Source organism: Herpailurus yagouaroundi, unplaced genomic scaffold (genome assembly GCF_014898765.1).
Source record: "Herpailurus yagouaroundi ecotype Mexico unplaced genomic scaffold, PumYag 199, whole genome shotgun sequence".
In the NCBI taxonomy this organism is placed as follows: domain Eukaryota; kingdom Metazoa; phylum Chordata; class Mammalia; order Carnivora; family Felidae; genus Herpailurus; species Herpailurus yagouaroundi.
In genome coordinates this window covers 19,895,125-19,916,317 of record NW_024412430.1, presented here as the reverse complement: position 1 = coordinate 19,916,317, position 21,193 = coordinate 19,895,125, and positions in this window count along the sequence as shown.

Here is a 21,193-nt window from a genome sequence, read left to right as displayed (position 1 = left end):
CTTTCCATTTCTTCCTTTGTCAGGTGCCAGGAACGCGGCGCATTCCTCGGAGCCTCTCCATGCTTTGCTCTGAGTCTAACACGGGGCTTACCCAGGACAGCGGCAGCCAGGCTCCTGCTCCTTGCACCTCCCCAGCAGGAACTTGTGCATGTCCCCAAAGCCACCCGTCCTCCCCTACGTGGACGCATAGCTGGTGGACAGGTGGACAAATCACTCTCAGATTGCAGGCTGCGGATGGTGTTACGGGCTGTGTCGCGTTCCCCCAGAATTCGTAGGTTAACGTTCTCACCCCCGGCGTCCCCAGGATGTGGCTGTGTTTGGCCACGGGGTCTTTGCAGGTGTAATCAGCGAGGCTGAGGTCGCCAGGCTAGGCCCTAATCCAACCTGACGGGGGGGGCCTTATCAGAAGAGGAGATCAGGACACAGACGTGCGGGGAGAGACGACCACGTGAGGACACGGCCAGGGTGGGGGATGGTGTCTACACCCCACGGAGAGCGGCCTGAGGGAAAGCCAGCCCTGCCCTCGCCTGCGTCTGGACCTCCAGCCTCCAGGACTGGGAGGAAATACGTTTGTGTTGTCAAAGTGCCGATCTGTGGTGTTTGCTCTGGTCGTCCGAGCAGACTAGTACGGGTGGACCGGTCCCTCCGTTGGGGGCAGGGCCGACAGGTCAGAGGAGGAGCGGGAAGTCCCGCCCAGCCCGAGCCTCCCACACGGGCCACTGAGACCCCCTCGGAGCTCGCTTCCTGCCAAGATTCGGGCCACGTCTGCACATCCCCTTTTCGCTGTGCACGTCTGTCTCTGGGTCCGAGTCTCGCCTTCTGGTGAGGACGCTGGTCATACTGGGTGACCAGTGACCTCATTTTACCTTAATGACCTTGGTCAGGGCCCCATGTCTAAATAAGGCCACGTTTCGAGGCACGGGGAGTCAGGACTCCAACATATCTTGTTTTGGGGAGACACAATTCCACCCGAAACAGTTCCCTTGGGTCACTTCGGAGGCTGGGCCTGGGTGCGGGACTAGCCCTGCAGACGAGCCAGGCGGGCCCCCCCCCCCCCCCCCCCCGGGGCGCCCCGGTGCGAGCCCTCCAGCCCCCGCTCCTCGGAGGATGGACACAATTATGGCACCTGAGAGGTGTTCACACCTCCCTGAGCAGAGGCCTGGCTCTAAAAGCCCGGAGCAGGCTGTGGGTGGTGTTCAAACATTCGAGCAAGAGAGGCCAGCCCAGGGCTCGGCCGTCCAGGAGGTCAGGGTGCAAACGCTTCAGGACTCTCGGGGGGTCGGCGTGCTGAGAAGGAGGGGGCGGCGGGGCCCTGCTGAAAGCTGGGGGCCGGTGTCTCCGGGGGGTGGGGCGGACCCACGGAGGCGGTGGCAGCAGCTTGGAACCACGGAGCGTCCTGGTGTCGGCGGGCAGAGAAAGGGGTCTGAATCCCCAGGAGGGCTGATGGGGCGGGGGGCAGGTTGGGTGGTTCCCGATGGAGGTTGGGGCTGAAAGCACCCGAGTGGACACGCTGTTCCCAGGCCGTGCTGGGGCCGGCTGCCTCCTGTCCCGATGCGGTAACAGCTGGAGGACCCCAGGAAGAGACTGTCCTGCCAGCAGCCTGCCCCCTGGCTTTCCCTGAGCTGCAGCACGGTCACCACCCCCACCCCTTCCCCAGAACAGGGCTGAGTGCCGATGACAGCTCGAAACTGAGGTGCTGGAGGGCACCTCCAAGGTCAACACGCGTCTTTGGGCCGGAATCTGTGGGTTTCCGGGGCCTAAACGGAAGCCGTCGGTGATGCCGATGAGGGGGAAAGACCACGATCTTCCGGACGGGGGAGAAGGGTGGCTCGTGACGGGCTGGTTTTCCAGCGTTGGGACTGGATCCAGTGGAAGCCTCAGAACCAGCGTCCGTGTCTGGAAAGGATTTTACGATCGGGTGGGAATCACCAGACGGGCGTCTGTCTCGACGGGGGCTGTGTGATCCTGTCCAGAGGCCTGTGTCTGTTTATGCCTGTGGCGGGGGGACTTGGGCGTGATCCCACACGGCAGCTTGGGGGCCCGGGACGTGACTTCTCACGTTCTTTTAATACCCTGGAGTTCTGCGATTACAAGGCACCGGTGGGAGTGGCCGCATGAGATAAGAGGAGCAGCCACAAGCCCGACCAGAATTGGAGATGTCCGGCTGGAGGGAGCCCTTTCCCCCGAGCCGGCACCCGACCATCTACATTCGGGCTGGTGCCCGCGGGCTTGTGTTTCGGATGTGCCGCTGACACGGGGCAGGGCCGAGTGCACCTGACGGCTGACTGCTTCCTGGGGAAGCTGGCAGCCTCATGCTGCCATCCCCGGGCGGGCGTTCGGGCCACGCGGGCCTCTTTATCGTGAGAGATCTCCCATGAGAGACACAGTACAGAGGGGCTGATGTCGGCTTCCTCTGACAAAAGCACTTTGCCGTGCATTCTTCTGACTGTGCGGACAGCACAGTCACCCCTGCGAGATCTCTCTCCTCTAAAGTCTACGTTGGGCTGTGAAGAATTCAGAAGCGAGGCTTCCCCGCCAGAGTTTGCCTTTCAGACTTGTGTGTCTACAACTGTATTCTTAGGTTGGGAGGTCAGTGGAGTGTAACCCACGTTTTTTTACAAAGCGAGAGAGGATGGAGGGGCGCCTGGGGGGCTCAGTCGGTTAAGCATTCGCATTGGGCTCAGGTCACGATCTCACGGTTCGTGGGTTCGAGCCCCGCGTCGGGCTGTGTGCCGACAGCTCAGAGCCCGGAGTCTGCTTCCGATTTTGTGTCTCCCTCTCTCTCTGCCCCTCCCCTGCTCACTCTCTCTCTGCCTCTCAAATAAACGTTTAAAAAAACCCCAAAAAGTGAAATAGGAGGGAATAGAAAACACCAGCGTGCACTAAACCCTCTTTCCCCCCACCCAGCACCCCCCACTCAACATAAAACCCAAGATACCGTGATGCTCAGGTTGTGCCCACTCGCCTGCTGTGAACGAGCCCTTGGCCCCCTGCCCCCGCCCCCACCCAGCCCTGTCCTTGCTCTGTCTCCCACGCAGGGGATTTCCTCCATGTTGCAAGTGGCCACCGCCTTCACTCATGTCGGTGCCCAGATGTCACCTCTTCTGAGAAGTCGCTCCTGACCCTGCTCCTTTCATTTTCACCCTTAACCCTCCTTCGTTTTTGAGATACTCATCACCACCTGCTGTGCTGTGACAGCCATGTGCCTCTTGCTGTGGGCTGTCTCTGTCCTCAGGCTATCAGCTGCGCCTGGGAAGGGCCATCGTCTTCTCTGCCGTCTGCTCGGCGGCTAGCACGATGTTTGGCACACGGCAGATCTCAACAAATATTTGTTATTCTGCAAGGATGAAATGCCATCCTGCTGTCACTGAGCTTGGGGGGGGGGGCGATCATCTACAATAATCCAAGCCCAAAGCCCAGAATAAAGCGTTGAGGAAATACTGGGCATTCTACTGCTTTAACTTGTCTGAACTTTCAGGGTGGGCGCGTTCGTTATTTAAAAAAATTACAAATATGCCTTCCTGGGAAAGAAAGATATCCTGTGGTCCCCAACGAGATGGAGATTGGGGGATGGAATTATGTACTTTTAATTTTTTTAGAGTTAAAAAAATTTTTTTATGTTTATTTTTGAGAGACGGAGAGAGACAGAGGGGCAGAGAGAGAGGGAGACACAGGATCCGAAGCCGGCTCCAGGCTCCGAGCTGTCCGCGCACAGCCAGACGCGCGGCTCGAACCCACGAACCGTGAGATCATGACCTTAACCGACTGAGCCGCCCAGGCGCCCTGGAGTCATGTACGTTTAAAGTGGGAGCGCCCAAAGAGTACAGAGATTGACTGAAGCTTCTCATGTGATTTCCAAACGCTCCCACCCCGGGAGCCCGACAGGGACGTCCCTGTGGTCACGCTTCTGCACTTTCCGTGGTCACTAGAGCTTTGTATTTCTTTAAAATAATTTTTTTAATGTTTATTTATTTTTGAGACAGAGCATGAACGGGGGAGGGTCAGAGAGAGAGGGAGACACGGAATCTGAAATGGGCTCCAGGCTCTGAGCGGTCAGCACAGAGCCCGCCACGGGGCTCGAACTCACGGACTGTGAGATCATGACCTGAGCCGAAGCCGGATGCTTAACCGGCTGAGCCACTCAGGCGCCCCTAGACCCTTGTATTTCTGAGGCAAAAGGTATTTCCAGAACGCGCTGAATATTTTCAAATCCACAAATTCCTTGGGGTCTCCGCGGCTCATTTTCAAAGTGCAGCGAATTCCCTATTTGGAGAGATGTGGGGGGAAGGCGTCCCTGGACCAGGAGCTGCCACACGTCCCCGCAGAACTATTCATCTGTCTTGCGTCTGCTTAATAACAGAAGCATTTCACACTCACACGTTCACACCGAACTTAACTGCGTGGTCACGACCTGGTCTGGGAAGATGCGTTTGACCTGGGAAGGAGCCAGGGTAGGAAGGAAGGTACCCGGAGAACGCACTGGAAGGTGCCCCGGCACACTCCTGGCAGAACGTCCGGTCTCACTCATCGCCGGGCCAGACCGCATCTCAGATAAGCTTATGTGCGGTTCTCAGAGCTAAGGGGCAGCCAACCCCAGAGGCCCGGACGGAAGCGCGTTCTCACGTTGGTCTCTGAGGTGAGTGTGGGTAGAGTGGGCGGCCGGCAGAGAACCAGGGGACGGCAGGGGTGCGTCCGCATCCTGCTGCGGGGACGAGCTACGTGTGTGTGAGCGTGGCCCTGGGGGACAAAAGGCTGCCCTGGCTTCCACTTTGTCCTGCTCAAACGTTGTGGGGAAAACATCCCTAAGCCCTTAGAAGAACACCCTTCCCTTTCCTTCCCTGAACTCTTTACTATTTTCTTGCTGTTGTAGCCCCCTGGTCCGTTCCGCAGGGCACCCGTGCTGAGCGCTTGTGTTCGTTATTGCTGTTAACTCCGTCAGGCTCTCCGGGAGGCCGGTGTCACTGCGTTCGTCTCACAGGTGTGAACAGCGAGCCTTCTCCGAGGTTCCGTGGCCAGGAGGGATGTGGCCCCTGGCACTGGAGGCCTGGAGCCTCTTCTGAGAAGCCCGGAGCCTGCAGGACCTTCTAGGGAAGCAGGTGGCGGTTCCCGCGAGGACCCAGACAGCCCGGGCCACACGTGCATCCTGCTTCCAGGAAGCTGAATGTTGACAGCACCCCGGGGAACCACTTCTTCTGCACCCTCTTGTCTCTCGGGTTGGAGAGCGTGTCCGAAGGCTCCGGGGAAGCTCGGCTGAGGAGACGTCATGTCGCGATCGCACCTTGGGGAGACGCGGGCTGCCGGGGGCTACTCGTGGGAATTGATTTACATCTGGGCATCTGTGCCAGTGGGCAGACCCGTGGGGCGGACTTTGGTGCCATGGTGAGGTGCCGGGGTGCCCAAGAAATGAAGGGACACCCCCGGCAGCCCTGAGCCCACCCGGGACCACTCAAACCTAACACGGCGGGGGTTCAGGGAGAGAGGAGCAGAAAGAGAATTCCAACAACAGGTCCCGCGGGCAGAAGCCCCTGAAGGTCACCAGGCACAGCTGGGGGAAGCCCTCTCGCACAGAAGGGGAGGGTCACCTGCTGTGCTCTCGCCGGGACACGAGCACCGTCAGCCCGACGCACGCGGGAGCCACCTCCGGGGCACAGGACTTCCGTTGGATCTCCCAGGGAGTCTCCTGGGGCTTGTCCTCACCACAGCTTCAGTCCACACACAGGCTCACCTGCTCACCCAGCGGGACTGACGGGCCCGACCGTGCTCCGTGCAGAGCTGTGGCTGCGAGCAGATGACCGACGTCCTTGCCACGGGGGGCGGACCTTCAGGGTAGGGCTGGCCCACGTTTTCTATAGACATTTTAGGCTTTGGGGTCCCAGCGGTTTTGGCTACTCAGCCTCACGAAAGCACGGACGTCAAGACACGACGCGAACCTGGGTGTGGCCATGTTCCGGAACGGCTTCCTCTGAGAGACGGCGGCCGGCCCGTCCGAGGATCCGGCTCAGGCCGTGGGTTGCTGCTCCTGCTCCGGTGAACAAGATGGGAAGAGACTTTCCACGTTCAAGTTGCACCAACTTTATTTTTCTAACGCCTTTGCGGGACAGCTCCGTGCCTGGGGCTGATCTTAGAGCACCCGGCCCCAGTCCCTGACCCCTTGTCACCTTGCAGGAAGAGGTCGGGACAGCAGTGGGTGTCCCAAGACGCCCACTTGCAAGACACGGTCTGTTACGGGCTGAGTTGTCACGTCCGTGTGTTGAAGGCCTAAGTGCCAGCGTGTCAGAACGTGACCGCGCGTGGAGACAGGGCCCTGAAGGAAGCGATTACGGTACAGGAGGTCACTGGGGTGGGTGCTAATCCCGCATGACTGGGTCCTTATGAGCAGAGGTCAGGACATAGACACTCACAGAGGGATGGCCACGTGAGGCCACAGGAGGACGATGGCGTCTGCACGGCAGGAGGGAGGCCTTCAGGGAAGCCAGCCGTGCCCACGCCTGCCTCTGGGACTCCCGGCCTCCAGGACGGGGACAGAACAGTCTCCGTGGCCTCGAGGACCCCGTCCGTGGTGTCTCCTGAGGTCACCAAGCAAGCTTATAGCCCTGTCACGTCCCGAGTGAGGAAGGGGCAGCCCTCCTCCCCCGGCCGATCCTACAAGTGCCGGGAAGGCTCCCGGCTCCTTCTTTCTTCGGCAACATCCCCAGAAGGGCAGCGGCCCTGCCGGCCTCTCAGCCCCTCTGGGGAAGGTACCCATTTAGACGGACAGAGAGCGTGTGTAGAGTTGAGGCTGAGAGCCCTTCCCAGGCTGCACAAGGTGGAAAATATGCCTCGGACCAGTACACCAGTGTGTGCGCGGGAGGGCCGTCGTGGCCCCAGCCGTCCCCGACCCCAGGAAGGGCCCGGCCTCTGGCGGCAGACGGCCTGCGGCAGAAACACTCGAGCCGGGTCCTGGCGTCAGAGGAGGTGGTGGCCCAAACTCCAGAGTCATTAGGAAAGCAAACAGCCAGCCGCTGAGGTTTCTGCCGTGTGAGCTTCCAGCCCAGGCTGTTCATGAGAGCAGCCGGGCCGGTTCAAGAATAAATAATCCAGTCAGTAGCTTCTAGGGTTTACAAAGGTTGAGAATCAGACTTCTAAGCTGTTGGGTTTTTTTGGTAACTAAAATTTCATTTCCAACCGTTGCGGTAACAAAATACCCGCGGTAATCCTGCAGGGAACGTGGCAACCTTTTAAGTAAACAGGGAAGAAAATTCGTGTTCCAATGGTAACTTGGGCCTGGGGAGGTTTTTATAAGGGGAGGTTTCCTGCAGGGGCGCCTGGGTGGCTCAGTCGGTTGAGTGTCTGACTTTGGCTCAGGTCACGATCTCGCGGTCTGTGAGTTCGAGCCCCGCGTTGGGCTCTGGGCTGATGGCTCAGAGCCCGGAGCCTGCTTCCGTTTCTGTGTCTCCCTCTCTCTCTGCCCCTCCCATGATCATGGTCTGTCTCTGTCTCTCTCTCTCAAAAATAAATAAACATTAAAAAAAAAAAAAAAGAGTCTTTCTTTCTGGGGCACTTGGGGCGCCTGGCTGGCTCAGTCAGTTAAGTCTGACATGGGCTCAGGTCATGAGCTCACGGTTGATGGGTTCGAGCCCTGTGTTGGGCTCTGTGCTGACAGCTGGGAGCCTGGAGCCTGCTTCCGATTCTGTGTCTCCCTCTCTCTCTGCCCCTCCCCCAATTTGTCTCTCTCAAAAATAAATAAACATTTAAAAAATGTTTAAAAAAGGGAGAGGATTCTTACAATCAGTCCTAAAATATAAACTGTCTTATACGCTGAGAGTCAAGGGTACCCAAGAGGTCCCGTTTCAATGCCTGGGAACCTCTCTGGGCGTCTGCTTCTGGGGCCACCACCCTGAGGGTGGGACCCTGCCAGCCACCGCTCTGCCCCTCCCGACGGCCTGACCCCTGCACAGGCCCCGGCTGAGTTGCTGGCCACGTCCCTGCAGGAAGGCGCTTCCCCTCCCGGCTGACTCTGGGATGCGGGGGGCACGTTGGCCGTCCTCGATCGCCACCCTTGCTCCACTCGAGTGCTGCCTGTGTCCGATGCCTTGAGGCTACAGGCTTCAGACTCTAAACCCGCTGCCTGGGCGCCTGGGTGTCTGGGCACCCGTGGGTCAGCGGCTCCAGGAATGGCGGGGCAGTGAACGCGGCACGCACAGCTGTCTTAGGAAGCGCCATCCGCCGTCTCTGAGGTCCGTTCCAGGCTTGGTGGTTGTGAAGGAAGGGGTGACTGGCAGATGCCTTGGCCCTTTAAAAATACTCTTAGGTATTACCCCCCTGCGGGGCCAGGGAGGGTGGGGGTCTGCAGCCGGGCTGGCCAGGAGGAGGCCGGCGTGGCCTCGGGAGGCTTGGGGGAGGCTGGGCTGTGTCCCGCCAGCTCGAGGGAGGGCCGGGGACAAGGCCGTGTGGGGATGTGAGGGCCACGGTGACCTTCGCAGAGGGCCTGAGGCTGTGGAGGGCATGTGTGCCCGGACCCGAGGGCCCAACACTTCTGTCACGTTCTGGCTCTTGGCGGAAAGTAAACTCAGGAGTCCCCGGGCCACCGAGGCTTTGGACGGGTGTGTGGCAAAGGGAGGCTCAGGAGCTCGAGGACCAGGACGCCGGGGGCTGCCTGCGTGCGTGTCCTGCTGTCCCCCCAAGGCCCCGTTGGCCGTCAGGCTCCGCCTGCCTCACGGTACCTGGCTCAGAGGCGTGCACGGGGAAACCGAGGCCACAGCACGTGTTTCCTCAGCCTTTCCCTTCAGCCTTTTGCAGAAATAGCTTTCTACACGCAGGCCTGGCCAGGGACACAGGCGTGCCCTGTGTGGAAACAATGGCTGCATTTTTCCGGGGAAACAGCATTGGGTTACCAGGGAGCTCTGCTCGGCAAGACCTCCTGTGCGCCCGGCTGCACCCCGCGGCTGCCTCCCCAGCCCCTGGTCCGTCCGGGGGAGAGCGGCCCCAGCATGGGAAGCAGGCCCCTGCCCCTGCGGTCCCGGCTTGTCCGTGCCCCGGCCCCTGACACCCCCGGAGGATGTCCTCGGAGCCCAGGAGCCAGGCAGGACGCAGCGCCCCCCGCTGAGCCGGGCCCTAAGTCTCAGCCTCTCCCTGCAGGTGGAAACCCCGAGGACCAACCTGAAGCAGCCCCCCGGGGAGGGGGAGAGGGAGGGGTTTGGAAACAGAGGGGAAGTCGAGGCAGCCGCAGCGCCCGAGGCGCTTACCAGCTTCCGTCTGTTTGCGCTCCCCAGACTCTCTGCTAACTTCTCGCTTTTTCTGGTTGTGCCCGAGGGATGCCCGCAGCTCCGTCTGAATGCATCTGGGAAAGCTTCTGCTGCTGTCCCCCGACAGCCCCGCCTCTACGGGACGGTCTCGGCTACCTCCCCTTGCTTCACCGTGTGTGGCACCGTCGTCCCCGTGCGATCGTGCGGAGGCTTCTCCTGGTTTCACTCCTGACCCCTGACTCCCCTGCGAGGCCCACATCCCAGGGGCGCGAGTTCCCGTGCGCCCCGCGCCTTGATGCCTTTGTGTCCTTGTCAGTGTTGTTTTGCGTCTTCGTGCTTGTCTCCAGCCCCCGTGGAATGCGGGTGTGGACGCTTGTCCCCTCGCTTTGCAAGTGACCGGGGTCTTCCTCTGCTCCGCACACGTGGCTGGCCGCTTCGAACCGCTGCAGGTGCTGTCCTGTCCGTACCCACCCAGCGCGATGCTGCAGAGGCTTGGTCATAAAAGCCCTGGGGCGTGTCCCCACGTGGGCTCGCCGGCGACGCCTAGATCTCCCCAGAAGTGCAGTTCCGGGCTCCTCGGCAATTAGCACGCCCGGCTTTACCAACCAACGCCTGGTGGCTTCAGGCAGGCTTGTGCGAGTGCAAGCGTGGGCCTCGCCCAGGAGCGTGATGGTTTCTCGGTCCCCAGACTCTCGTGGTTTGCCAGTCTGTGGGTTTCTGGTGGCCCGACTTGTGCGAGACACACAGCGGCCCCTCATTGCCGTTGCGGCTCGCGGGTCTCTGATCAACAGCGACTTCTATTCATCGAACCATGAGGCCACATAGTTCTGAAGCTATGTCATTACACGCCTACGTACTCAATTCTTTTCCGTTCTATTTTTAGACGGTTGTAGAGGGACTTGTGCCGTTGTGAGAAAACGGACCCCATAGACCCTTCAGTCGGTTTCCCCTAAGAGTAACATAACGACAGTGCGGAACCACAGCGGGAGGTTTATAATAGAAGGGTCCGTGGACTTCACTCACACGCTGTCGTTTCTTCGTGTAGCTGCGTGTGCAGGCACGTTTAGTTCCGTGCAGTTTTGTCACATACGTGGATTCCCGTGACCACCGACAGTCCCCAGGCAGGACCGAACCATCCCCGCAAGGGTCTCGCGTGCTCCATTTCACGGGGACCGCCAGGTGTCTCCCCTGCCACCTCCCACCCAGACCACACTCATCCGCCTTCCGCTCTGTAATTTGTCAGCTCAAGAGCGCCGCGGAGACGGAAGTAGATAGTGTGCAAGCTTCTCAGAGCGGCTTTCTCACTCGGCAGTTTTCTTGAGACCCACCCGGACTGCTCTTACCCATATTCCCATCTATCACTCATCAGCATGCATTGTGTGGACGGACCTCCGCTCACCGCCGACGGGCGTCCGGGTTGTTTCCGCCTGTGGCCGTGAAAGGCTCCGTGCCTTGTGTGTGGGTGTCAGTGTCAATGTAATTTTCCGTTCTTCCGGGATAAACGTCCCGGAGCATCACTGCTGGGCCGAGTGCTAAGTGCGTGTTCAGCTTTATGAGAAGTCGCCGTGGCCCCTTCCCAGAGCGGCCGACCCAATTCACCTTCCCGCCAGCCGTGGTTCCGTTTCGCCACACGCTCAGCAACGTTTGGGGTGATCGCGGTTTCCAAACTTCACCAGTTCTGGTAGAGGCGGAGAGCTGGGTCCCCGCGGTTGTAACTGGCCGCTTGTCTACGACGGGCGCTCTGTGCTCACACACCAGGCCGCCGCCCCCCTCTGAATCTCCAGGACTCGGTCACGGCTTCCACTGTGTCTCCAAACACAGTGCCCTGAAAAGCTGGGGTTCCAAGCTGTACTTGAAGAGCTTTGAAGAACATTGTCTCAAAGGGAAGGGCCTTCTCCGTGTGGGCTGTTTGGACCACGGCTAGCCACACTGGCCCCCGGGGTCTGTGGCTGGGCCAGAGCCTTCGCTCTGCAGAACACCTCTCCAAAGGCCACCCGGAGCCGTGGTGGGGGTGCCTCGCCAGCACGAACGTGAGTACGTTCTCGAGGGGAGCTCGAGGGTGGACGGAAGAGAAGCGATGTGGTCACATCCGGACTCCCACACGTCCACTCACCTCCCTCCTTCCCGGAGTGCCTTTGAGTTTGCCTTCTCTGGAGGATCAGCACCGAGGAGCAGGGGGAAGGTGAAGCCTTTCCTCTGTTCCCGGCTCCGGAGAGCACGTGTGGTGTCCTTGGAGGCCCAGAGCGTGGGCTTTCCAGGGCCCGGGCTCCCGCGAAGCCTAAGCACACGGTCACGGAGGCCTGATGTGCGATCACGTCTTCCCCCGTCAGCGGTGGCCGGTTCGTCCCCGGCCCGCGGGGCAAGGCGGCCAGCGAACCTGTAGCTGATCTAAGTTTGGACCAGGAAACCTCAGACTGGGGCAGCGGCTTCTTCGCACACGGACGAGCATGGGTGCTAATGAGATGCGCTGATGTAAAAACCGTGAGAAAGCCTTGGACTTTCTCATGTTCCCCGTTCAACCAAAATTTCATGATCTCAGGCGCTGTGTTAGACCCTGGGAAACAGAGAATGGGGTTTACTTTCCAGGGACGGGGGGGCCGGTCCGTGCCACCAAAGGCCGCTAGGAAGGTGATGGTTTCAGACAGTGAGCGATACGCGCGCAGGAGGAATAAAAGTGGACCACGTGGGCGAGAAGGGTGCCCAGCTGGGGCTTGGTTACTTGTCCACGGAAGTGACCAGAAAAGCCTCTTTGAGGAAACCACGTGTGTGTTCTGAGCTTCGCAGGGCGAGGAGGGACTGGCCGTAAACATTCGGGAGGGAAACGTTCCCGTGGTGGAAAAAGCCAGCGCCAGGTTTCTGGACTGTGATGGGCTTTGGTCTGTCTGAGGAGTAGAAAGGGATCGTCGTGTTTGGAACCCGGGAAGCGAACAAGGCCAATGAGAGACGCGATCTGGGCCGCGGGCCGCAAATCTGTGTAGGAGAGAGCCCCCCGTTTCCCCGTGCGTGACGCAAATCCCCTGGGGGGACGGGACCACGTTTGTGTGCTGCTTGGACTCAAAGGTCGCTCAGGGTTATGTGCAATCCAGACTGCAAGGGATCGGTGAGGGGGTGAGCGGTCTGGCGGGCGAGAGACACAGTCGGCCGGGACTCTGACAGCAGGACGGAAGGGATGGGTCCGGGGCATATTTGGGGGCCGCGGCTGACGAGACGCTCCACCAGTGAATGACCTGGGTGCCGCCAGCGTTGAGGGAGGAGCCGGCTGAACGGTGTTATTATCTCCTGAGACGGTGGAAGCCAAGGAGGTCACAGACTCGGTGGGTGGAGATCCAGACTTCGCTTCTGCTACAGCTGGCCTGTCTCTTGGGCCCGAGCTGGCGGGGGGGGGGGGGGGCGGGGGGGCGGGGGAGACCGGCCTCAGTGAGGGAAGGGCAGGGGTCCGGGGGCCAACATGACCACAGGGCGGGGGAGAGAGCACACAGGGGCCCCGGACGGAGGACTGGTGTGCGGCTGGACTTGGGGCCGGCGTGGAAGTGGTGGCTGGAGGTGAGGACAAGACAGGACAGAGCTGACGGACGTTTTAGGGTGTCAGCTTCCAGGACGGTGTTGGGGGGGGGTAAGAGGCAGGAGGCAGAGGGGGTGGAAGGAGAATCACCCGAAGGGGAAGGAACTGAAGGTGGCCATGTATGGGGGCTCGACTTTGGACAAGGTGGGTTCAAAGTATGCCTGGGGTGCCTGGGGGCCTCAGCGTCCAACTGTCGGTTTTGGCGCAGGTCACGACCTCACGGTTCATGGGTTCAAGACCTGCGTGGGACTCCACGCTGAGCAGGGAGCCCGCTTGGGATTCTCTCTCTCTCTCTCTCTCTCTCTGTCTCAAGATAAATAAATAAACCTAAGAAAAAGGATGCCTTCTGGCACTCTCCAGATCGTACATTAATTGTGGGACCAAGCCCCAGCTTAGCGTGAGGTCTCGTTTCCACCGAGTTTAATACGTCTCTGTCTCTCTTAGAAAACGGCAGTTATTATTATTTTTGGATGCTAGAAGAAATACATATTTTTTTGTAAAACATTTGAAAGATTAAAAAAATAATATCTCAAAATCTGACTACCCAGAAATGATAAATAATTAAAATACTGGATATCTTGCAAACACATGCACATCGCGTGACATATTTGTTTGTTTGTTTACGTATTTATTATTTTTTTAATGTTTATTTTTGAGAGAGAGAGAGAGAGAGAGAGTGAGCGAATGAGTACAAGCGGGGGAGGGGCAGAGAGAGAGGGAGACACAGTATCCGAAGCAGCTCCAGGCTCCGAGCTATCAGCACAGAGCTATCAGCACAGAGCCCGACGGGGGGCTCGAACCCACGAACTGCGAGATCGTGACCCGCGCCCAAGTCAGAAGCTTAACTGACTGAGCCACCCAGGAGCCCCTGAAGCGGGCCTCTCAAAAATAAATAAACATTAAAAGAAAAATGAAAAGCAGATAAAAATTAAAATTCTTATCCCTTCCCTTCTTTAGGAAGCAGAAACACAGAGCCGTGCTCCCACGTCTGCTGCTGCTCTGTGCTGCTCCTGATCCCTAACATATTTTATGAACTGTGGTGACATTTCCCACCTGAAGGATGTGGTTTTCCTGAAGCGTCGAGGTCCCGCGGCCAAAGTCGCAATTCAAGGGAACTGACAGCCTGAGAAAATTTTCTTGGAAATCGGCAAGGATGGTGGGAAGGTCACGTTCACCAGTCTGTCTGTTCCTCTTGATGTTTCCAACTCCTACTTGAGGCTTTCACTCTTGATGTGTTCACAGCCTTGCAAACAAACGGGAGAAAGACAAGTGAGCACAGAAGAAAACCGGTGGTGCCCAGAGAGGATCAGGCTGGTCCAGCGGTTCCTGGGCAGGATCCTTGGTAAAGCAAGGCTGACTTTTATGTTTCTCCTGCCCGCCTGGGGCCGCAGAGCTCTGGTAGGATTCCAGCGCACAAAGTGCAGGGGGGAGGAGGGCGGTCCGGAAAGGATGGCCGGAGCCCAGGAGGGCGGCTCACCCCCGCTCCCTGATGTTTTTGCACGTCGGGTGGACCCTTCGACGTTCCAAGTCTGCCCGCTTCGCGGCAGGCTGGCGAAGGAAGGACATGGGCGTTTCCACAGCTCTTGTGAATATGAGCGTGTCCCCTGCGCCCAATGTGAGCGAGGTCACACCACACGGGAGGGAGACGGGCAGAGCTTTGTGATGTAAGGTGCTGCGTTTTGTCATTAGTGATGTATGATTTTATTAGGTGCGTTTGGACAGAGAAACAGAACTCCTTGGCATAACACGGAATAAGATGGGTATGTGTGTGGGCGGGTGGCTGGGTGGCTGGGGGCTGGCCTGAAGTCACTGCAGGTCTGTTCTAAGAACAGCTGCACACACGATGGGCGAGGACAAGACACAGTAGAGCCCGTGAGGAGACACTTGGGGGCCCCTAAGAACAAGCTGGGACCCACGCGGAGGAAGGGGAACCCAGGCCTCTCTTCCTGCATCCGACCCGAGGAAGCCGAAGTGCTCTGCCCTGAGCCTGTCCGCTTGCCTAGCTCGGCACTCGGAGAAACGTTAGGGGAAATTGGCAGAAAGTGTTCCTCACTGTAATTTAATTTGGGAGGTAATGGGGAGCGTTGCAGGTTTTTGAGCAAAGTAAAGGCACGACGAGGGCCGTTTCAGGGGACGGTTTTGCGTCCTCCTGCAGGATTGATTAATCTGCCGTGTTCGGATGGACTGATATTCTGGGAATAAGGAAGAACTGAACCTTTCTGGCAGTGCGACTGTGGGACAGTCAACGCCGACGAGGTCCCGTGAGGTTCATCGTCCTGAACCTCGAGGCGGGGGGGGGGGGTCCCTTGGCATCCAGACAGAAAAAGAAAGTCACTTGCAAGTGGGAAAGTGAGTGATTGCAGATTTCGTGAGAAAACGTGCAGAGCGGAAAGTGTAGCTCGAATCCGGCCCCCGCCGGTAGGTCACCGGGTGAGGGTGCCGTGGGGTCCTCCAACGTGCCAGTGCACACGGAAAGCATGCGGAAGATCTGTTAGAAAGCATCATTCGAATGGAGAACCGAGTCAGGAGCTTAATCCAAGAACCCAACGCGGCAGTGGTCATTTGCACGAGGGGACGGCGGTGAGGTTGGCACAGACAGTCACCGGACTGCGGGGGGGGGGGGTCGGCCACGCCATCAAGGCCGTGCAGGTGGGTGGAGTGCACCACCGGGCGACTCTCCAGAATCGGGAGATTAGGGATGCAGGGGAGGGGCGTGGGCTGGGACAGGAAGCGAGCGGCTCAACACTACATCTTGTGTAGACGTTACAAAGCAAGAAAGAGTTCTCAGGAGATTACTTGAAGTCGTAAATGTGACCACAGGCAAGAATAAAACTACGTCTGGCACTTAAACACACGGGCACACACACAGACGTGGGACGATGTCGGATTATGTCTCACCCAGATTTCTGGGGGAGTGCCAAAATGTGGTTGACGAAGAAATGCGTGTAGCCTTTGAATATCCGAAGACACTCGGATCTACATTTACAGTGGAGCAACTGGAAATCAAAGACACGCTTTAGTGTGTGTGTGGGGGGTGACTCAGGGCAAGGATTTTGGAAAAGCATCCTTCGGTAGCTATCAAATGCAAGGACGCGTGCCACTTGCTTCCCACAGATTCCACGAGTTTGAACAGGCTGGAGCTAGATCGGACTCATGCAGACCTTCGCCCTCCTCAAATCACGTGATTCAGCGCGGCCGTGTTCCCCTCCATCACCGTTCGAAAAATTAAAATCCTGAGAACCATAAAAAACGTCCATCTCTATGGGACAGATGCAACGAGCTGTTCTATCCGTAAGATGAACAGTGGACCACTTTTAAAAAAGAGAAGTGTGGATCCGTTTGCACTGATATTGATGATATGCTATTAATTGTCACAGAAAGTCAAAGAGTATGGGTTGTATAGACACATAATCATTAAATTGTGTAAAGGGTGTGCAGTGCGTATGTCAGATTTTGCACGAACACACATTTCATAAGAAGACACAAGAAAATGTTAGTGCTGTGTTTACCCGGGAGGAAAGGGGAGTTGTATCTCTCTTCCACCTTTTGCCGTTGTGACAGCTGGCATTTACTACGTTTTTTTCTGTTCTGTTTTGCTTTTTATTTAATCTTTCCCCTCCGTTTTCAAACGAACGGCAGGATACTTGACACGCGATATTACATCAGTATCAGGGGCACAACGTAGTGATTCAAGCCCCTGCGTTCCTCACGCCGTGCTCACAGGGGAGCTGCTGTCTGTCTCCGTACAACCCGATTTCGGTGCCGTTGCTACACTCCCTATACTGTGCCTTTCTCCTTGTGACCTGTTCATTCCGCGACCGGGAGCCTGTGTCTCCCACGGCCCTTCACCCATCGTGCCCATCGCCCCACCTCCTGCCCTTCAGCCGTCAGTCTCTTCTCTGTATTTACAGGACTGATTCCGCTTTTCATTTGCTTATTCATTCCTTTTGGTTTTTAGACTCCACCTGTGAGTGGAATCACATAGTATGTCTTTCTCTGACTTACTTCACTTAGCATCATACACCCTAGGTCCGTCCATGTTATTGCAAATGGCAAGATCTTTTTCTTTTTTGGCTGAGTAATATTCCATATCTATCTATCTATCTATCTATCATCTATCTATCTACCTATCTCGTATCTATCTATCTATCTATCATCTATCCCCAAGTGAAATACGACCGATGCTGTTCTACAGACCTCTTGTATCAAAGAACACTAACCTTGAATATCTTTCAAGCACATCTGTCTCATCCCTTTCAACATCTGCCTGGGATTTCCAATATGTGGTAGCAAGATGCATTCTTGGAAAATAGGAGAACCTTGAAAGACTGGGGACCAGTGACTTTGGACTTGCTTCCCGGTGCAAAGACGAGCTGGGAGCTGGTGCTCTGCACTGCTGGGGTCCCGGGTGAGGGTTCCGGCGAGTGGTTCCTGGGGGTTTCTCTTCCTTGTCTCCCCAGGCACCGTGTGTGTGCGCGTGGGTTTGAAGTAACTGTTAACCAAGTGATAGGAAAGCCTTTCTCTGAGTCTGCCCGCCCCGGGGGTAATTGGACAGGAGGAGACCATGTCTGTAGCCACTAAGGTTGTTGCTTTGAGAACAAACTTGAGCTGCTCTGTCACCTGCGTCGGCTCTTACAGCCCACGGCACGGAACCCACAGCCCACGTGCTCATTTCTCCTCCCAGCCTGTGAGCGTCAGGGATCTGACCCCACCGCAGGGCCGAGACATCTGAGAGGAGCCCTACGGGTCCCACGTCCAGCAATCCTGCCCTGTTCCAGGAGGTCTCACCCAGACACCCGGGGTCCTGGCCATGGGACAGCTCTTCCCCGGGGCACATGGTCCTGCTCCTCCTCAGTGACCGGGGGTCAGCTGTGGGCTGGGTCACTGTGCAGCAGGTCACAGCAGGTCGCAGCTGCTGGTGGGGGTCAGCCGGGCACTCTTACCGGTTCCTGCTTTTATTTTTTATCTTTGCCTTATCCAGCTCTGGATATAAGGGCTCATTTCACATTCTGCCGGGAGGGAAGAGAGAGAGAGAGAGCCGTGGCTGGGAGGCAGGAGGACCCCAGGGCCCGGGAGACGAGGCTTCAGTTCCTCTGACTCGACGCCCTCCATGCGGATGGAGAGAAGAGAAGGGGTGAACTCGCCTGCGGGGCTCCACACCCTCGCAGGGGGCTTCCTGTGCATGCTGGGGGAGCATGACCCCACCCCCCAGCTCGTTTGCTGCCCCGAGGGGCTTGCGCACAAGGAGGGGGCTCCGGGGTAACTGTGCTGTTTGCTTGTTTCTTAATCGCTGGTGTTCATGCTGATCCTTCTGCGTTTGGTGGTGATTTTTCGTGCTCTGTCTCCCGTTTCCCCTGAAGGTTCCTGAACCTCAATCTGGCCCATCTGCCACCACACACTTTCCTTGTCTAGAGGCTGGTGGCCACCTGGCTGCCAAGGAGCCTGGGGCCACGCCTCACCCGGAGAGGCTGAGTTCGCCTTTGGATCTTTCCAGAATCCTTTCTGTGCGCACACTGGAGCCCCACCTCCGCTGGTCACGTGGCAAGTATGTATTTGGATAAAGCCAGTGGGTTCTGACAACACCCGTAAATTCCTCAAAGAAAATGCTGGGCACGGAGGGACGTGGTGTAGTCTGGGGTGACAAGGGGGGGATCGGCTACGGTCTTGATGGGTCACTGCTGAGGAACGCCCCAGGGCCAGTGGTGGCCCCGAAAGTTTATTTCTCTCCACATAACCCTATGCTCTGCCTTCGCGAACACCTGCCTCCCAGGATGTGTGAGGGGAAGGGCAGGAGGTGTCTGTGCAGCGGCTCTCGAGGGGCTAGTCCTAAAAGCATCGCACTCACATTCCAGAATGCAAGGGAGCCCGGGACCACGGTCTAATTATGTGCAGGAGAAGGAATAGGCCCAATAGGGATCAGAAGATGTGGGCGTAAAGTCTGGCTCAGCCCCATCTCTTCACGTCTCCAGTCCTATTTCTTGGGCTGCCGAGTGTGGAGGACGGGGCAGGAGAGCATAGGGCCCCTCCTGGCTCCTATGGCCACAAGCACGTATTCTCGCGGGTTAGAACTGCTAATTTTCCATGCCCGGATGAGACTCCCCACTCCAGCGTGGCTCTCAGGCTGAGCCCGAATGTGCCGAGGCAGGTGAGGACCATTTCAGAAGAGCGACTTGTCCCTACTGGTGAAGCTTCTGGAAAGGGCTGTTTGTCCGATTGTCTGAGCAGCACCTGGGGACTTGTGTGCTCTCTTACAGCCCTCGGGGTGACCAGGGCGGTGTCAGCAGAGCATATGCAGGGGGGAGCCTGAGCAAAGGTGGTGAATGGGTGAGGGACACCTGCCCGCCATTACCTTCAGCCCCTTACAAACTGGCTGGTGTTTGCAGGGACCAGTTGGTCATGTGACAGTGGTGTCCCCCGATGTCCTCTGCTCACCAGCACTAGAAGGACCAGCAGGCACTCTCTCCAATGTGAATATGATTCTTCGGTTCAGGTTTATACAAGACACATACTGCTTTCTTTTCCCAACATATAATATATTTTCAGTGTAGAAATGGCTTATAAGCATATGTAAGTACAAGGAAGAAAACCCAGTTATTACAATCCAACCCCCTGATTTTCTGTGTGCACGTATAGATGACTGCTTTTGTACAGGACGTAGCTCCTTTTATAGTTTAAGTGACAAAAATAATAGCATAAATGGTAGAGGTGTAGAAGGGAACATTCATGAATTTTAATCATCTCCCTCCAGCTCGGTTTTATTTAAATTTTTTTTTAACATTTATTTATTTTTGAGAGACAGAGAGAGACAGAGCATGAGCAGGGGAGGGGGAGAGAGAGAGAGAGAGAGAGAGAGAGAGAGAGAGAGAGAATCCAAAGCAGTCTCCAGGCTCTGAGCTGTTTGTCAGCACAGAGCCCGATGTGGGGCTCAAACTCACGAACTGTGAGACCATGACCTGAGCTGAAGTCGGACGCTCAACCGACTGAGCCACCCAGGTGCCCCTCTCCAGCTCTGTTTTAAATGGCTGAGAGTGCAAAGTCAACAGGTTGCTGGGAACCTCCCCTACATTTTCTCTTCTTACCCCAGAGAAAGTGTTTCTACCTCTCCACACACTTTGGACATAGACTGGGGGAGAGACAGCCTTTTACTGCTTCACAAAAATTGAGGCATGTCATATATCTTGTTCTGAGATTTCTTTCCACCAAAAGCGCACCGTGAAACTTTCCAATCCAATGCCTCAGAGCTCTCCTTTCTCTTTCAACTGGTCAGTCATCTGTCACAACACAGATGGTCATGATTCATTCAACCATCGTCCCGTCGGTGGTCGTTTGGGGGCTGACTGGATCTTCCTACTGACGGCATCAGTGTGGAGGCCAAGCCCACTCACATCTTGTAAGCAGCCGCTTGTGTTTCTAGAGAGCTGACTTAGAAGTAGGAGTACAGGGTCGGAGGAGTCTAGCACATCTCGCCCATTTCCATCCTGGGAAGTTGCAAGAACTGATCTTCCCGCTCATGGTGCACAAGCCGTTTTCCTTCCTTCCGACCAACAGAGGTGGCTACGCTCGTTGAAAAGTTTTGCCAGTCTGACTGATGAAAGATGACCCCTCATTATTTTAACGGGAGCCTCCACGAAACTGGCAAGGTTCATCATTCTGCCACCTGATGATTGATGTCGTTTTGCACAGCACCGGCCTGCGAATTTGCACACCTCTCTCCCTCGCCTGCTTTTTCCTACTAACTTGTCGGAGGGTATGGGTTATACCGCCAATGTTTTCTCTCTTCAGTGTGTGAGAAGAAGTTTTCGGTCCGGCTTTAAAAAAAAACATTTTGCTTATTGCGTTTTTGGTGTTAGAATTATGAGAAGTTCAGACGATTTTGGTTATTTAAATTTATACACATTTAAATTGAAAAGACTGTGAATTTGTTGCCCACGAGGTCGCAGGAAGGCCCTTTTACTGTTTATTTCTAAAACGTAGCTTGTCATGTCTGTTAGCTGCCCACCCAGCTGCCTGATTTCTTGGTGGCATCTGTGTGGCTGACACACGGAGAGTTGGCTCCCGAGGGGCGTGCAAGGGTGTGACCTCACTCCTTTTGAATTTTCTCTCTGCCGGATCCCGTCCCCGGGTGTGGCCACGCCTTTCCCCCTCCATTCTTCTAGGCTTTGCAGAAAGAAAAGAATTCAGGGAATGAGTTCCTGTTTGGAAAATTCATAGGCTTTTTTGGGGGGGAAAGTGTTCTGCTTTTTTTTTTTTCTCGATAAGGGGAGAAAAGCCAGGATGGTTAATCCAGGTGGAATTAATTCTTCCACATTTCTCTCTTGTTCGGCTGAAGTGTGGGCCTGGTGAGAACGAGCCTTGGCCCCTGCAGACTTCTGCCACACGTGGCCGGGCTCCCGAGGGGTTTGCAGTG